Source organism: Cervus elaphus, chromosome X, assembly GCF_910594005.1.
Source record: "Cervus elaphus chromosome X, mCerEla1.1, whole genome shotgun sequence".
Classification (NCBI taxonomy): Eukaryota; Metazoa; Chordata; class Mammalia; order Artiodactyla; family Cervidae; genus Cervus; species Cervus elaphus.
In genome coordinates, this window is record NC_057848.1 from 48,210,116 (window position 1) to 48,228,420 (window position 18,305).

The following is an 18,305-nucleotide window of genomic DNA, read 5'->3' on the forward strand; positions in this document are numbered from 1 at the left end:
CCTCAGGTCTTAATGATACCTCAGTATATAATCAAGTGTCTTGGTTTCCATGCTGGCTCGTGTTTGGCATTTTCTTTGGCCCATGACCTGACTGTTCACATTTTTAGGACTCTGTTTTTATTACAACCCTCTAGATATTTTTGACAATCCCAAGAAAAAGCTAATCAAATAGCCAAAAAACTGTGATTTTAAGAGAAATAGCTCTTCTAAACTTGAGAGCAAAATGAAATATCATATAGAGTGGTTCCATAAAGTATATTTCCATAATTCAGCCATCAAATTTCCAGAGTTAGGGAGGTCAATCTTGCTTGCTTACTATAAAATTAAGACTTACTTACAGCCAGAAGCTTAATTATGATGTACATTTAAAAATACAAATAAACCAGCAATTTTAATTAAGCCAGTTCATTCATGTTCATTTACAAGGGCTGAAGTGTAAAGAGAAGGTAAGCGGTGGAGTCACTTAGGTTTGAATCATGAATCTGCCACTTAGCAGCTTTGTCCCTTGACTAAGTTACTTAAACTCTTTAAGGGTCAGTGACATCCTTTCATCTGTAAAGAGGGCTTTATATTTCCTCCTCCTAGTGATTCTGTGGAAAGGAAATGGGATAATATTTAGAAAAATCTTCAGCAATTTCTGGCACGTTGTAGGAGGTCTATAAATCTGAGTTCAATTGCTCTTTCCCAGTTACTTCCTAAACTTTTCCTTATGACCAACAACTCTGAAAGGGGAGTGATTTACATGTAGCACATCACTGATTACAAAAGTCTAGGGAAACTAAGATCTCTAACTCCGTCCTTCATTTAAAATACTGTCAAATGTCCTTCACAAAATCCCAGACCTCCTTTTGCCCCATTTGTCACTGTAGAGCTGAAGTCTGTACTTCATCAATAAGAACTTCTTTACCCACCTCAAGGTCCAATTTCCTCCATCTCAACCACATCAACCCACTAAAGGAAACAGCCAATTACCTCATATTAAAAAAGGTTTTGCATTGGTAAACAGGTAAGCAAACAGTACACTCACAATTGGATGACCTAACTGGATGACTAATCTAGAACTATCCCAAGTATGAAACAACTAGAAAAAATAAAAGAGAAAAGTCTTCCTAAAAGTTTTTATTTTAGTTGTCAGAAACCTAAACACAACACTGTATTGGAAGAATTAATAGCTGTTTTCTAGCAAGAACTACAGACTAACCTTAATGAATTCAATTTATCTGTCTGTAACAATGACAAAGAAACTATATTATTCATCTTCTACATCGAGTCCTTAAAAAAAAATCCTCTTGACTCTATTTCCAAGATTTTTACCACATTTGATGTTCATTTCCCTACAGTTTATGTAAAGAGTTATATTTTCCTGGGGGCACTTTCTATGACCTTTAATTTGATAATCTTTGACATAGAATAAGCCCTACCTTGTAGGGTTGGTTTGATGGCTAAACTAGATTGCATAGATGGCAACATTTGTGAGCACAGTACAAATAGAAGGAGTTACTTTTAACAAGAAGGCGGCAGTTTGGTGCCCATACTGTCTAGGAAAGGGGAATTGGAGAGTTCTGTAGGCAATATGATCCCCACTCTGGTGGAAAGGAAGACAAATCCTTACTGTGCTTCAGAGACAGCTTTTCTAAGGACTCAGAGCCTCACACATAGTCTCCATGCCTTGGACACATGGAGAGGTCTCAGTTTCTAGCACCTTTTTCAAAACTCTTTCTTAGACACCCAAAGCTTCCATCATCCTGCTGTCTCCTCGTGAAGCACAGGCTGAAATGATGGATGCTGTCTGCAGGGTCTGTGCCATGAATTCCCTCCGAGGCGGACACCTTCCTGGAGACGCTGCCCTACCTGGCCTTGGACACACCCGCACCCATGGTTGTACCTTCGCTCCTGTCTTGAGATGCTGCTACAAGAGATGGCACTGATCCACTCCAGGAAGACTCGTTGTTTTCCATCTTGGAGGAGATGTCTCTTTCTGATCTGATCCCCCAGTTCCAGCTGGGCCCCTCTGTTTAAGAACGATGAGGATTTCTCACTCAGAGACAGGGCAGAGGGAGGTGAAACTGGGGAGGGGCAGTGACAGCACAAAATGGATGGTTCTAGACCACCCGAGATCCAAGCATTCCCCTGGGACAGGGAAAACTGGGCGTCATTCACTCTAGAAAGAAGCAGGATGAGGGACACAGGGACCCCAAAGGCAAACCGCAGGAGCCAACTGGTAAAGCCAGCAGGGACTTCCCACTGTTCTTGGAACACAATCCAAGCTGCATATCATGGCCCATGAGGCTCCGAGTGACCCAGACTCCACCCACTTCTCCAACGTCACCTCATACACTCACTGCCCCTACCCCATCACTAGCTCGGCCCACAGTGACATTCTTTAGGTTCTTTAGATTTGCTAACTCGTTCCCAGCCTAGAGTCTGTGCACCTGCTCTTCCTCCGATCTGGGACCCTCTTCTCCTGTAACTTTGCCTGGCCACCACTCAGGTTTCAGCCCAAATGTCACCTCAGGGAGGTGACAATCTTAGTTGATGTTTCACAACTCTCCAGTACTACCACCACCAAATCACTCTATCCTGTCATCTTGTTCTATTGTCTTCAGTTCAGTTCAGTTCAGTCACTCAGTCGTGTCGAAGTCTTTGCAACCCCATGGACTGCAGCACGCCAGGCTTCCCTGTCTATCACCAACTCCCGGAGTTTACCCAAACTCATGTCCATTGAGTCGGTGATGCCATGCAACCATCTCATCCTCTGTCATCCCCTTCTCCTCCTGCCCTCAATCTTTCCCAACATCAGGGTCTTTTCAAATGAGTCAGTTCTTCGCATCAGGTGGCCAAAGGATTGGAGTTTCAGCTTCAGCATCAGTCCTTCCAATGAATATTCAGGACTGATTTCCTTTAGGATGGACTGGTTGGATCTCCTTGCTGTCTAAGGGACTCTGAAGAGACTTCTCCAACACCACAGTTCAAGAGCATCAATTCTCCTGCAGTCAGCTTTCTTTATAGCCCAACTCTCACATTCATACATGACTACTGGAAAAACCATAGCTTTGACTAGACGACGCTTTGTTGGCAAAGTAATGTCTCTGCTTTTTAACATGCTGTTTAGGTTGGTCATAACTTTTCTTCCAAGGAACAAGCATCTTTTAATTTCATGGCTGCAGAAACCATCTGATGTGATTTTGGAGCCCCCCAAAATAAAGTCTGTCACTGTTTCCATTGCTTCCCCATCTATTTGCCAAGAAGTGATGGGACCAGATGTCATGATGTTAGTTTTCTGAATGTCGAGTTTTAAGCCAACTTTTTCATTCTCCTCTTTCACTTTCATCAAGAGCCTCTTTAGCTCTTCTTCTCTTTCTGCCATAAGGGTGGTGTCATCTGCATATCTGAGGCTATTGCTATTTCTCCCAGCACTCTTGATTCCAGCTTGTGATTCATGCAGCCTGGCATTTCTCATGATGTACTCTGCATAAAAGTTACTTAAGCAGGGTGACAATAAACAGCCTTGATGTATTCCTTTTCCTGTTTGGAACCAGTCTGTTGTTCCATGTCTAGTTCTAACTGTTGCTTCCTGATCTGCATACAGATTTCTCAAGAGGCAGATCAAGTGGTCTGGTATTCCTATCTCTTTTGGAATTTTCCAGTTTGTGGTGATCCACACAGTCGAAGGCTTTGGCATAGTCAATAAAGCAGAAATAGATGTTTTTCTGGAACTCTCTTGCTTTTTTGATGATCCAGCGGATGTTGGAAATTTGATCTCTGGTTCCTCTGCCTTTTCTAAATCCAGCTTGAGCATCTGGAATTTCACAGTTCAAGTATTGCTGAAGCCTGGCTTGGAGAATTTTTTTTGTTGTTGTTTTGTTTTTTTTGTTTTTTGGCTTGGAGAATTTTGAGCTTTACTTTACTAGCGTGTGAGATGAGTACAACTGTGCGGTAGTCTGAGCATTCTTTGGCATTGCCTTTCTTTGGGATTGGAATGAAAACTGACCTTTTCCCATCCTGTGGCCATTGCTGAGTTTTCCAAATTTGCTGGCATATTGAGTGTAGCACTTTCACAGCATCATCTTTCAGGATTTGAAATAGCTCAACTGGAATTCCATCACCTCCACTAGCTTTGTTCATAATGATGCTTCCTAAGGCCCCCTTGACTTCACATTCCAGGATATCTGACTCTAGGTGAGTGATCACACCATCGTGATTATCTGGGTCATGAAGATCTTTTTGTACAGTTCTTCTGTGTATTCTTGCCACGTCTTCTTAATATCTTCTGCTTCTGTTAGGTCCATACCTTTTCTGTCCTTTATTGTGCCTATCTTTGCATGAAATATTCCCTTGGAATCTCTAATTTTCTTGAAGAGACCTCTAGTCTTTCCCATTCTATTGTTTTCCTCTATTTCTTTGCATTGATCACTGAGGAAGGCTTTCTTATCTCTCCTTGCTATTCTTTGGAACTCTGCATTCAAATGGATATATCTTTGCTTTTCTCCTTTGCCTTTTGCTTCTCTTGTCTACATGACACTAATCTAAAGTTATCTCATTTACCTATGCTTTGTTTGTCTATTATGTATTTGTCTCGTTACAGAATGTATAGTCAGGTTCCTTGTCAGTTTTGCTCCCCATGACATCTCCAATGCCGAGCATAGTTGTATAGTACTTGACACATAGCAGGTACCCAATACACAAGTGTTACATTTTGAATGATTTAATGAATATTTCAGGACATGAGAAATGGCAATTTGTAAAAATATTTGGGATATTAAGAGAGGAAACAATCTTCACTAAGATGCAAAATACCACTGGGTGTAGAAATGTCTCATTTACGAACTGTAGTAAAAATGGGTAGCAGGAATAGGGAAAAGGGGAAGGAGCTCAGAAATGCCAATGTTAACACTCTGCTTGCCATAACTCTGCCGATACTTCAGACAGAATGATAGGTAGAAAACTAGCTTGGGCATCAGCACAACTACACGCTTTACAAATGGACTTTGCATCAGTTAATTCTCTATTACTAAAGATTACTGTTGTAGGTTGGGTCATGGTCCTACATTTAATTAATCTGAGGTTAAAGATTTCCATGGCTGGATGTACTAATTCAGAGTAATCAAGTATTGATTGTGTCTTTTACCAACAATGAAATAACAATAGTCAGCTTTTATTTGGTGCCCTGAGTCTTCTCAAATCCCAGAATAATCAGTGAATAGTTCATTTAAGCAGTTTCAGTGCTTAGTTGAAATATTATTCCTAAGTTTTAAAACAAATAAAAACTCAGTTTGTTCAATATCTTGTAGTAATCTATAATGAAAAAGAATTTAAAAAGAATATATATATATGTATGTATATAGCTGAATCAATTTGCTGTGCATCAGAAACTAACACAATATTGTAAATCAACTCTCCTTCAATTAAAAAAAGAACTCACTTTGTCATTTATTACAATCAGGAGTTTTCTTCGGAATGTGAAAGCTCAAATTGAAGATTTCTCTCTGCCTTCATTAGTTCTATCATACACCAAGCCTGAGAATCTTTGTTTAGCAAAGCACAAAATTTGTACTTTGGGAAATGACTATATGTCCAACTTTAAATGAGGGAAATAGCCCAACCCTTGGTATAGATGGAGAAATTGACACCTTCTCCTCAGTTCCACTGCTCCCAATACACAGCTCTCACCCAAAGCCCCGTATTTATAGTTTCTTAGAGTCCTGTCTCTAAAACCATCCAATGTTCCAGGACAATCCAATATAATGAATTCACACTCTGCACAAGGCTTTCTGCTAAATGCTTGTAGATATTACTCAGAACAGTCTCTGTCTTCAAGTAGTTGATAATCCAACAGACATCAGAAAGATTTTTTTTAAAAAGTCTCTATATAACACTAGGAAGTTTATGCTAGTTAGCAAGGAAAATGTTAACAATTTTCCAAGGAAGGGGCATTCTATTCTTGATGCTCTGCTCTTTTACTTTCATACATTCTCCCTGAGTAATTATATTCATGACTCAACTTCTATTATTGTCAACATGGTGATTGATTCCAGATCCGTCTATCCAGTCCAGATCGCGCCATCTGTATTTGTAAATCTCTAGTGACCAGCTTCAATCTCCTGGAAGATCCTGAAGTTTATGAAACATACAAAATCAAATTCAATAATGCCTCTCACTCTTCTCCTTCCTAAATTCTCCATCTCTGCAAATGGGTTAACCATGTTCCCAAAACCACATCTCCCCAGCCAGAAACCTTAGAATCACCCTCTATGCCTCACTCTGGTTTATCCCTCAACACCAGGCCCCAACAACACTATCTTTCTACCTTATAGGATGCCTCAGAGGACACAACTCCCTCTGCTCTACATCCATGTTGCTACCATCACTGCCTTATCCATTCATGTTCCTGAACTCAGTGGTTATTCACACTTGGATTTCAGTCTTCGCTCTGCCTTTTCCAGTTGGTGACCTTGGGCAACTACTTACTTTCTGCTTCAGTTTCCTCAATGAAAAAATGGGGATAATAATATTCCTTATATGTCACATGGCTGATAGAAATCTTTGGAAAAAGCAATGTATATATAGCACTTTACAGAGCACTTAATACATAGTAGGTATTCAATACATTATAATTGAAATTATTATTGTAATATAAGAACCACAGATTGGCTCTGATCTACCTTCAGAGCCTGATTTCTCATTTTCCACTCCATCTTTGCCTCAGTTCTATACTGAAGCCTCATCGGATTTTGTATGATTCCCTGAACTCATGGAACCCTTTCATATCCTCCATCCCACTGCATTTTGTGTTCCCTCTGTCTCAATTGTTGTCCATGTCTTACCATTATTCAGTGCTCTTATTCATCTTGAAATTTTACATACCTTAAGTTCACACTCAGATGTTACCTTCTTAGTGACTGATTCCCTACATCCATTTGCCATACCTCCCTCTGTATTTCTATAGAACACACACACACACACACACACAGAGAAGGGCAGTTCAGTTCAGTTGAGTCATTCAGTCGTGTGCGACTCTTTGTGACCCCATGAACGGCGGCATGCCAGGCTTCCCTGTCCATCACCAACTCCCAGAATTTACCCAGACTCATGTCCATTGAGTCGGTAATGCCATCCAACCATCTCATCCTGTGTCATCCCCTTCTCCTCCTGCCATCAATCTTTCCCAGCATCAGGGTCTTTTCCAATGAGTCAGCTCTTTGCATCAGGTGGCCAAAGGATTGGAGTTTCAGCTTCAGCATCAGTCCTTCCAATGAACACCCAGGACTGATCTCCTTTAGGATGGACTGGTTGGATCTGCCTGCAGTCCAAGGGACTCTCAAGAGTCTTCTCCAACACCACAGTCCAAAAGCATCAATTCTTCTGCGCTCAGCTTTCTTCACCATCCAACTCTCACATCCATACATTACCACTGGAAAAACCATAGCCTTGACTAGACGGACATTTGTTGGCAAAGTGATGTCTCTGCTTTTCAATATGTTGTCTAGGTTGGTCACAACTTTCCTTCCAAGGAGTAGGCGTCTTTTAATTTCATGGCTGCAGTCACCATCTGCAGTGATTTTGGAGCCCAAAAAAATAAAGTCAGCCACTGTTTCTACTGTTTCCCCATCTATTTGCCATGAAGTGATGGGACCGGATGCCATGATCAGTACTATATCATATTACAATTTTTTACAATTATCTGTTTTCAAGTCTGTTTCCTATTTGTAATGAACTCTCAGGTCACTTTGGTCCTCGTTTCTAAGGTAATATCTTACACAGAGTTGATGTGCAGTAACTGGTCATTTAAAGAAACACTTCCTAGCTGAGATAACCTGGGCACACTTCATTGAAGGATACTTTAATGGGAAAAGGGAGCAGAATGAAAAAGGCAATTTTTTTTCACAATCCCGTCATCTCCTCTCTGAAACGCTATCAGCACTCCCATCACCACACTACCATCCACCCCCACAAGACTAAACCTCCCTACTCTTAAACAACAAGCCCTATGACTGACTGAAGAAACCCTGGTGTCTACTAATTGAGCTTGAGTGAAATGCTCATGTAGTGGCAGGAAGGAAATAGCTGGGTTCAGATTGTAGAGGACCTTGAATTTTGAATTTGAAGTTTGGACTTCACCCAGTAGATAATAAGGCGCCATTGGACACTATGTGGCAGGGTACACCATGATCCAAAAGGTATTTTTAGGAGATTCCCATGGATGGGATCTTCCCTGGACTTCCCTGGTGGCTCAGATGGTAAAGCATCTGCCTGCAATGTGGGAGACCTGGGTTTAATCCCTGGGTCGGGGAGATCTCCTGGAGAAGGAAATGGCAACCCACTTCAGTATTCTTGCCTGGAAAATCCCATGGATGGAGAAGCCTGTTAGGCTATAGTCCATGGGGTCGCAAAGAGCCGGACACGACTGAATGACTTCACTTTCACTTTCATGGATGGGATGTACAGAAGTTTATTAAAGAATAAAGTCAATTCTTAGAGGGACAGAAGAGAAGAAAGGGACCAAAATTTGTGGGAAATATCTATGTGGCAGTCATTATTGTAAAAGCACTTTATATATATATATATATATAATCTCATTCAATCCTAGCAATAATAATAAATCCACCAGAAAGTACTATCACTAATTCTAATGAGGAAGTAATGGTTTAGGGTGGTTAAAGAACTCGCAAAAGTAAAAAGGTGGTAAATAGAAGGGCTGGGGCTCCAATTCTAGTCTGCTTGATGTTAAAGTCTAGACTGGATATTCTTAACTTATTTATGTACCTTTGAAGCACTTGAGGACAGAAATTCAACAAAATGAAAAAACAACCTATGGAATGGGAGAAGGTATTTGCAAACCATCTATCTAATAAGGGGTTAGTATCCTACATATATTTATATGTAAATATATAAAATTTATATTTAACATATATATGTGTATATTTATATTTTTATGTTAATATGTATATGCTAAATTTATATATTTAACATATATATATATGTGTGTGTATATATATATATATATAAACAGTGAAAGCATTAGTCACTAAGTCTTGTCCAACTCTTTGCGACCCCATGGACTATAGCCCACCAAGCTCCTCTGTCCACAGAATTCTCCAGGCAAGAATATTGGAGTTGGTTGCCATTCCCTTCTCCAGGGTGTCTTCCTGACCCTGGGATTGAACCGAGGTCTCCCACATTGCAGGCAGACTCTTTACCAACTTAGCCACCAGGGAAGACCTATATATATAAATACATAAAATTTATATCTAACATAAAAAATTATATATATATATACACATATATATGTTATATATATATAACTCATACAACTGAATAGCAAAACAAGTCTGACTGAAAAAAAATCTCAGTATAAACACTTCTTCAAAGAAGACATACAAATGGCCGACAGTTACATGAAAAAGTGCTCAGTGTCACTAATCATCAGGGAAATCTGAAGCTAAATCACAATAAGATACCACCTCACACTTCTTATGAAGACTATTAGCAAAGGGATAAGTACTGATGAGGATATAGACAGAACTAACAGAACCCTGGTACTCTGCTGCTAGGAATGTAAATTGGCACAATCATTTTTGAAGATAGTATGAAGGTTCCTCAAAATATTAAAAAATAGAACTACTTTATGATCCGGCAATCCTACTTCTGGGTATAAATCCAAAGAAGAGAAATCCGATCTCAAAGAGATGTCTACACTCCTGTTCTGTGCTGTGCTTAAGTCACTCAGATGTGTCTGACACTTTGTGACCCCATGGACTGTAGGCACCTCTGTCCATGGGGATATTCTAGCCAAGAATAGTGGAGTGGGTTGTCATTCCATTCTCCAGTGGATCTTCCCAACCCAGGGATTGAATCTGGGTTCCCACAATACAGGCAGATTCTTTACCATCTGAGCCAACTGGGAAGCACATAGCTACTGTATTGAATACTTGAAATTTGCTTAAAGGGAAGATTTTAAGTATTCTCACAGAAAGGAATGAAGGAAAGGGAGGGAGGAAGTGAAAGTGAGAGGGAGGGAGGAAGGAACAAAGGAAGGAATGACAGGGAAAATGGCAACTTTGTGAGGTGGTATGTTAAATAACTTGACTGTGCTATTTCACAATGCAGGCATATATCAAAACATCAAACTGTACACACCTTAAATATATAGAATTTTTAATTTGTCAATTATCCCTCAATAACAATGGAAAAGGAAACTCTCCAAAAACCTCATTCTAAGTGAAAGAAGTCATATACAGAAGAAGAACTGATGCTTTTGAACTGTGGTGTTGGAGAAGACTCTTGAGAGTCCCTTGGACTGCAAGGTGATCTAACCAGTCCATCCTAAAGGAGATCAGTCCTGAACATGCATTGGAAGGACTGATGCTGAAGCTGAAACTCCAATCCTTTGGCCACCTGATGCAAAGAGCTGACTCACTGGAAAAGACCCTGATGTTGGGAAAGATTGAAGGCAGGAAGAGAAAGGGATGACAGAGGATGAGATGGTTGGATGGCATCACCGACTCGATGGACATGAGTTTGAGCAAGTTCCAGGAGTTGGTGATGGACAGCAAAGCCTGGTATGTTGCAGTCCATGAGGTTGCAAAGAGTCAGACACGACTGGGCTACTGAACTGAACTGAAATACTGTACAATTCCACTAACATGAAATTCTAGAAAAGGCAAATTTAATCTATGGTGACAGAAAGCAGATCAATGATTCCCAGATCAATGAGATTGGGGATAGGGTAGAACTGACAAGGAATGGGGAAAAAAAATCTATCTTAAGGGGTTATGGAAACATCCTAAGTCTTGAATAGTGGTGGTGATTTTTATGGGTTATGTATTTGTCAAAACTCATTAATGCATGTACTTAAAATGGGTGAATTTTATTGTATGTAATTATACCTAAATAAAATTGATTTAAGAAGAAACAAAAAATGTCTTTCAGTTCCCTCAAAATTTGTTGCACAAATTTTCCAATTTAAATTTAGTAGTTAATTAGAAGAAATGCCAGGAGAGTTACTTTTAAGTGAAAAAGGATTATGTGAAAATATCAAGATACTTATTTAGAAATACTCAGGTTTTATAAATGCACACTTATTTGGTATCTCAGAATCAACAATTTTATCACTTAGTACTTTTTTCTTTTTATGGTAATGGATCTAATACATTCTATCCACATTTTATTCTGTATATCCAAAGCAGAACATAAAGAGCATCTGATCCAAGACAAGTTTAATCATATAAGTGTCCAATGTACTTGTTAGGGGTGCTTTGACTTTAAGGTAAGAAATTCAGAATGCTTTCCAAGTTTGTTAATTAATAGCATCCCTAGACAAATATCTTCTTACTGCTGTGCCTGATTGCTAAATCTCTCTGCTTCAAGGCAACAGATGGCTTAAGTTCTCCCAGAATTAAAAAGGAAATAATCTAGAATTCCTTGTGATTCAAGGGACTAAATTTAATCAGGTTATCCTATTTTATAAGTTACAAATATCCTAGAAAAAATGAAGATGATCAAAATGATTGCTATCTTCTAATCGCATGAGTAGTGTGTAATAGTCTTTATAGTACCAGTTGATGAAATACTGCTACCATAAAATCAGCATGTACTAAACCCAACCAAAGCCTTCAACAGTCTCTCTTCATGAACTTTTTCTTATGACAGCAATCTTCCTCTCTGGGCTTAGAAGATAATAGATTGCAGAGTTCCTTGAGCAGTCTTTAATAAGTCTAATTCAAAAGTAAGAGTAACCAAACTCTTTCTAGAAGTTTCATCTTAAGGTTCATTTGGTTCAGAGAACTTTTTTGGATTGATCCAGATTATATGAGTTTTATGCACTGCTGCTGCTGCTGCTGCTAAGTCACTTCAGTCATGTCTGACTCTGTGCGACCCCATGTCGCACCCACCAGGCAGCCCACCAGGCTCCCCTGTCCCTGGGATTCTCCAGGCAAGAACACTGGAGTGGATTGCCATCTCCTTCTCCAATGCACGAAATGGAAAGTGAAGTCACTCAGTCGTGTCCGACTCCTGGTGACCCCATGGACCGACCACAGCCTACCAGGCTCCTCCGTCCATGGGACTCTCCAGGCAAGAGTACCAGAGTAGGTGCCATTGACTTCTCTGTTCTATGCACTAACACTATTTAAACATCAGTCTAAGCAATATTAAATTTTTTTTTCTTCTTTACAATGAGTTGTATGTCAGCTTGTCATATGGTCCCCTCTAGATTGAAAGCCATCAAAGACAGGAATCAAAATGCCTGCATCCATTATATTATAAAAACACACCGCTCATAGATCCTCATCAAATGCTTAATTATTGACACTATCTGAACATCTGCCTGTTGTATGGGATATGCCAGACCAACATGGCCTTATAAAGTAGAGCCTGTTCCATATTGGTATTTTCTTTTCTTTTTATTAAAGTATTTATGTATTGATTTACAATGTTGTGTTAGTTTCAGACATACAGCAGAATGATTCAGTTATATATATATTCATATTAATATTTCCTATTGTCACTCTACTCACTCAAATCTTTGTCTATTACTATATAACTAAAGTCAGGCAGGCTGCTTGCAAAAAACAAGGCCTGTTTTTTTTTTTTTTAAACACAAATATTTCTCCAAATGTCTGTCATCTGTATCTCTTCCCAATGTTCTGGCCTTTCCACTGCATTTTCCAAGAAATTCTCTTTGAATAGAGATTCATTTTTAGTTTGAAAGCACATTTTAATATTCTTTATTATTTCACAGTATCTTATAGTTCTTCAGTTACACTATTTTAGAATTACTTGTTTTGTGACACAGAAACAGAGAATCAAAATTTCTAAAAAATCAAGGAATATGAGTCTCAGCATCTTATACCAACTGCATACGTCATTCTCTACTCCATCCCCACCCACCAACATCCACACATACAGACACAAAATCCCAATCTGTAGCACAACTTTCTAACACTTGATATTTTGGTAGAGAGAGGAGACAAGTATACTAAAAAGAAAGGAAGAGGGTACATCATATTTTAATAATGTGACAAGGTCTAAGCAACAAAATTATTAAATATTTGGGTTATGTAAAGCAGTCATCCTCAGCCTATCTTTGAGCCTCACCCCATCCCCCTGATCTATATCCCAGAGGGTATGAGATGACAAGAAGCTCGGAAATGGAGTAAAAGATGAGGTTGGCCTTAGGCACCATCTGGCACCCACATGACATAAAACTAGGAGCCACATGCTTATCACACATGCTTTTCTCACAAAGGAGTATCAGTCATAATTCATTTTGTTTACTGGCCACCATTTCAAATTATATGATCTCTTACAGTTACAATGGTCATACTTAATCTCTAGTGATATACAGACTTAGCCTTGTTATCATAGAATTTGTCCTGTTTTCCAGTAGAAAATGGTTTTTAAATGGCTATTTGTTTTTGGTAGGTTTCTTGATTTTGCTAACCCCATAAGACACTGGGGATGATGGATGAGAATAATTCTTCTAACAGTTTCCACAGTGATATACATACATTATGCACTCTTATAATGATGATTTTGGAAGACAAAAATCACCCCTCCCCTCGGAGGCTAACTCAATTGTATGCATTTTAAAAATAGTTCTCTTTTTTATGACTATAAAAGCAATACATTTCAATGAAAAAAAAAACACTTTAAATGTGAGTAAAACTGGGAGAGAAAGAACCACACAGTCTGGGTGGTAGAGGGACAACTAGGTTCAAGAATATCTGATACGGATTCTTTGTGCTGGGTTAAGGAAGAGCCAGACAGGGACTGAAGCAGGCAACACGATCAAAATACTGCCTCAGTAGGCGACCTGGAACTGCTGCAGAAGGGCGTTTGTTACAGTGATGCCTGAAACATAGGAAAAAGGGAGTGGTGGTCGAAGACGGGGAAGAGCCCAAGATCTAGCCAGAGGCCAAGAAGAGTAAGGCAGGAGCGAAAAAGAGGCAGCAGGAGAGGGTGCAGTTCTGTATGAAGACCCCCCTCCCCAGATCAGAAAACCTCACCCAGTGGCAAATCAGCCACACTCAAGTTCTGCTCATGAAATGTGGATGGGCTTCAAACCTGGATTAAGAAGAAAGGTTTAGATTGGGTAAAGGAAGAAGCCCCAGATATCCTGTGCCTCCAAGAGACCAAATGTTCAGAGAACAAACTACCAGTTGAACCTCAAGAGCTGTCTGGGTTATCCCATCAGTACTGGTCAGCTCCTTCAGACAAGGACGGGTACAGTGGTGCGGGCCCCCTCTCCCCTCAGTGCCCACTCGAAGCTTCCTATGGCAGTGCTGAGGAGGAACATGATCAGGAAGGCCGAGTGACTGTGGCTCAACGTGATGCGTTTGTGCTGCTGACAGCCCATGTGCCTCATGCAGGAGGAGGTCTGATAAACCTGAAGTACTGCCAGCGCTGGGATGAAACCTTTTGCAAATTCCTGAAGGGTCTGGCATCCCACAAGCCCCTTGTGCTATGTGCGGACCTCAACACGGCTCATGAAGAAATTGCCCTTTGCAACCCAAAGGGAAGTGAAAAGAATGCTGGCTTCACTCCACAAGAGCAGCAGGGCTTTAGGAAACCGCTGCAGGCTATGCCACTCAATGACAGTTTCCGGCACCTCTATCCCAACATGGCCTACGCCTACACCTCTTGGACCTATATGACGAATACGCAATCCTAAAACGTTGGTTGGCGCCTTGATTATTTTTAGTTATCTCAGTCTCTGTTGCCTGCATTGTGCGACAGCAAAATCCATTCCAAGGCTCTGGGCAGTGACCACTGTCCCAATACCCAATACCTAGCCCTATGACACCTCTCCCAAATCACATTGAGCCTGGGAAATAAGCCCACCAAGCTAGCTTTAAACTTCTTACCCCCAAACTTCTTTAATAACTGGTCTCTAGAGAAATCTGCACTGTATTTCCCTTCTAAACTACGGAATCCTTTAACCAGGCTTCTAATAACAGATGTTGAGTTCTCAAGGAAGGTGTGTGTGTAGGGGTGGTGCTTTCTTTCTTTTTTTTTTTTACATTAAACAAAAGCTATTGATATTTCCTTTGAACTGTCCATATGAAAATAAAGAGCCGGATCGGGATGGGGAATAAGTGTAAATCTACGGCTGATTCATATCAATGTATGACAAGACCCACTGAAATGTTGTGAAGTAATTAGCCTCCAACTAATAAAAAAATTAAAAAAAAAATAAAAAAAAAGAAAAGAAAATAAAGAGCCATAGTTTTAAAGAAAATCTGATATGATATACAACCCATGGAAGGAAAAAACAGTGATTTTATATTTGAAAGGATTATTTGGATATGGTTATGTCAATATGCTTCCATCAAAATAGTCATGTCAGGAAGTCATATCAAAACATTCTGCTTTGAGATGGAAACTAGTGAAACATAAGAGGCAAAGTCTGGGTAAGACATGGTAAACGAGGCATGTTCTTGAGAGGTCTATGTCATTTTGATCAATGTTGGGGAAGCTAGCAAAAGGATCTGATAGGCAGCTGCAGTGTAATTGAGATTTCATTCATTTTAAAAATCAAATTCTGCATCAGATTTTAAGATATTCATAAATCATATTTCAAAGTGTTGAATTATATACAAAAATATTAATTGATTTTATAACAAATTGATAACTACTCATTGCTAGACACCGTTCATTACTCTTTATATAATTATCATAGGAGCCCGGAGTAGTAGTTACTATCCCATTTCACAGTTAATAAAGGAAAACTATGGGCTCAGAGAGGTTACAGAATTACAAGGTCATGCATGCGTGCTAAGTTACTTCAGTCATGTCTGACTCTTGAATGAATTGCCATGCTTTCCTCCAGGGGATCTTCCTGACCCACGGATAGAACCCCATCTCTTTTTTTTTTTTTTTCATTTATTTTTATTAGTTGGAGGCTAATTACTTCACAACATTGCAGTGGGTTTTGTCATACATTGACATGAATCAGCCATGAAGTTACATGTGTTCCCCATCCCGATCCCCCCTCCCACCTCCCTCTCCACCCGATTCCTCTGGGTCTTCCCAGTGCGCCAGGCCCGAGCACTTGTCTCATGCATCCCACCTGGGCTGGTGATCTGTTTCACCATAGATAATATACATGCTGTTCTTTCAAAACATCCCACCCTCACCTTCTCCCACAGAGTTCAAAAGTCTAGAACCCCATCTCTTATGTCTCCTGCATTGGCAAGCAGGTTCTTTACCACTAATGCCACCTGAGGGGGTGGGGGGCGGGCTTCCCTGGTGGCTCAGATGGTAAACAATCTGCCTGCAATGTGAAAGACTTGGTTCGATCCCTGGGTTGGGAAGATCCCCTGGAGGAGGGCATGGCAACCCACTCCAGTGTTCTTGCCTGAAGAATCTCCATGGACAGAGTAGCCTGGCGGGCTACAGTCCATAGGGTCAGAAAGAGTCAGACACACCTAAGTGACTAAACACAGCACAGTGCCACCTGGGAAGCCCTGAACTACAAGGTTATATGGAATTAAAGGGTTATCATAGGTATATAGCACTGATTCATCTCATAAAAAAATAGGAACTTATTTTGATGTACTTTCACATATAGTTACTATATCTCATAAATGCATTTCTAGGTTTAGCCTATTCTTTCTGTAATACAGCAAAAAAAGTATCATTTAAATTGAAAGTGAAAAAAATAAAAATCCTTAAACATTCATAAACGATTAGTAGGAACATAACAGGAATATAATTATATTGCAAGATTTCTACACATGTAGAATGATACAATTGCTTTCCATAGTCATTGGCCTTTCTTTTCAGCAGAAATATGTCAATATTAAATGACAGTGAAGTAATTGATTGTATTACAACCTAAAGCTAAAAGTATATTATACAATTAAGTATATTTAAGTCCTCTTTTTAAAGCGTAATTTGCACCTGAATATCTTTACCAGTCCCTACACCTAGCAACAGATAGTTCAAATGTGAAGCAATATCATTTTTCAATTTTGGTAGTTGAATTATTTTATATATAAGGTTGTGGAAAGCAGAAATTGTAGCTTTAAAACCCATAATTTTATGAATGTGTGGGTGCAAATAACTTTATTTTTTCCATTAAATACGTGTATAGATTGTTCCTATATGAAAATCATTACTATAATTTATAAAATAGCATTAATATAATCAACACAATTCTGTACATTCTGATATTGCTCATGAATTTAATTTATTCCAGCATGTTAAACCAAGCAATTTAACAAACTAAACACATACTTTATCTTGATGAATAGTATTACACAGATATGCTCCAATGTATTACAATATAACCATTATTATCAAACATATTCTCCACATTTATTTAAAAGCTATGCAATGTAATAGTTAGAACAAGGCAGATGTACATTTGAATATTGGCTCTGCCACTGAGTAGCTGTTATGTCACTGGAGAAGCTCCTTAACATCTCTAAGGTTGAGCTTCTTCCTCCATAAAAATAGGGGTAAAAATAACTACCGTACAATGTTGTTGTGAAATTGCTGTTAAATAAGTTTACATACATGATGGTGTTTGGCCCAGAGCAGGCGCTCAGTGAATGTAAGTATACTTCCTTTCTCAAAATATTACATGACTAATTGGGAGTGGGGTGGTTCCAAGTAGTCAGTTAAAAAGGCTTATCTCTGTGTTTTAATTTAACTACCCTATATAAGCAACCAGTTCTCAACATTGCTTAAAAGCAGTTAGTGCAAAAAATACACGTTACCTATTCTTTATCAATTGTCACAAGAATTTAGTGACATGCTTTTGGGATTGGACTAAAAAACCCCGGGTTTTCTTCAAAATGACTATGAATGTGCATGCAGTTGAAGGATGGTAACAATAAAAAAAGGAATGCTGGGTCATTAGGTCCATCTTCTGGCTTTTCCATGGTTTAAAAAGATAGATAAAACAATTATTACACAAATCACTTGGGTGCCGTGATGAGAGAATGAGATTAGGAAGGAGCTTTATTACCAGCCTATAAATGTGTCATAAAAGTACAGTCATTTTATTGCTTTTTCTATTTCAAGCAGCTGTCATTTTAGTCATATGTGTTTTCTGCCATCCATGATACATAACTATGTATTGTCAGTATTTCCAACCAATTAACAGGCCAGGAAAGTAAAAGGCAGAATTTCCTAAGTCCAAACTCAATGTTTTTAAGAGGCTAATGCAATTTTTTAAAGTTCATTTAAGTAATAAAAAGTCACTTGATTCATGTTTATGTCTCTTAGTCTAACCTAGTGAATTGCAGACATCTTAAAGTGGAAATAATTTCTCAGCCTCTTTTGACAGTTGGTGAATA

The 18,305-nt window shown here is 39.2% G+C and overlaps 1 protein-coding gene and 1 pseudogene across 2 annotated transcripts in view; one reads left to right on the top strand and one right to left on the bottom strand.

Annotated features, from left to right (window-relative positions):
* Nucleotides 1-18,305, bottom strand: part of TENM1 (teneurin transmembrane protein 1) — an 882,499-nt gene that overhangs the window by 785,231 nt on the left and 78,963 nt on the right. The gene's annotated exons all lie outside the window — the stretch shown is intronic.
* LOC122690287 lies at nucleotides 13,149-14,800 on the top strand (annotated as a pseudogene).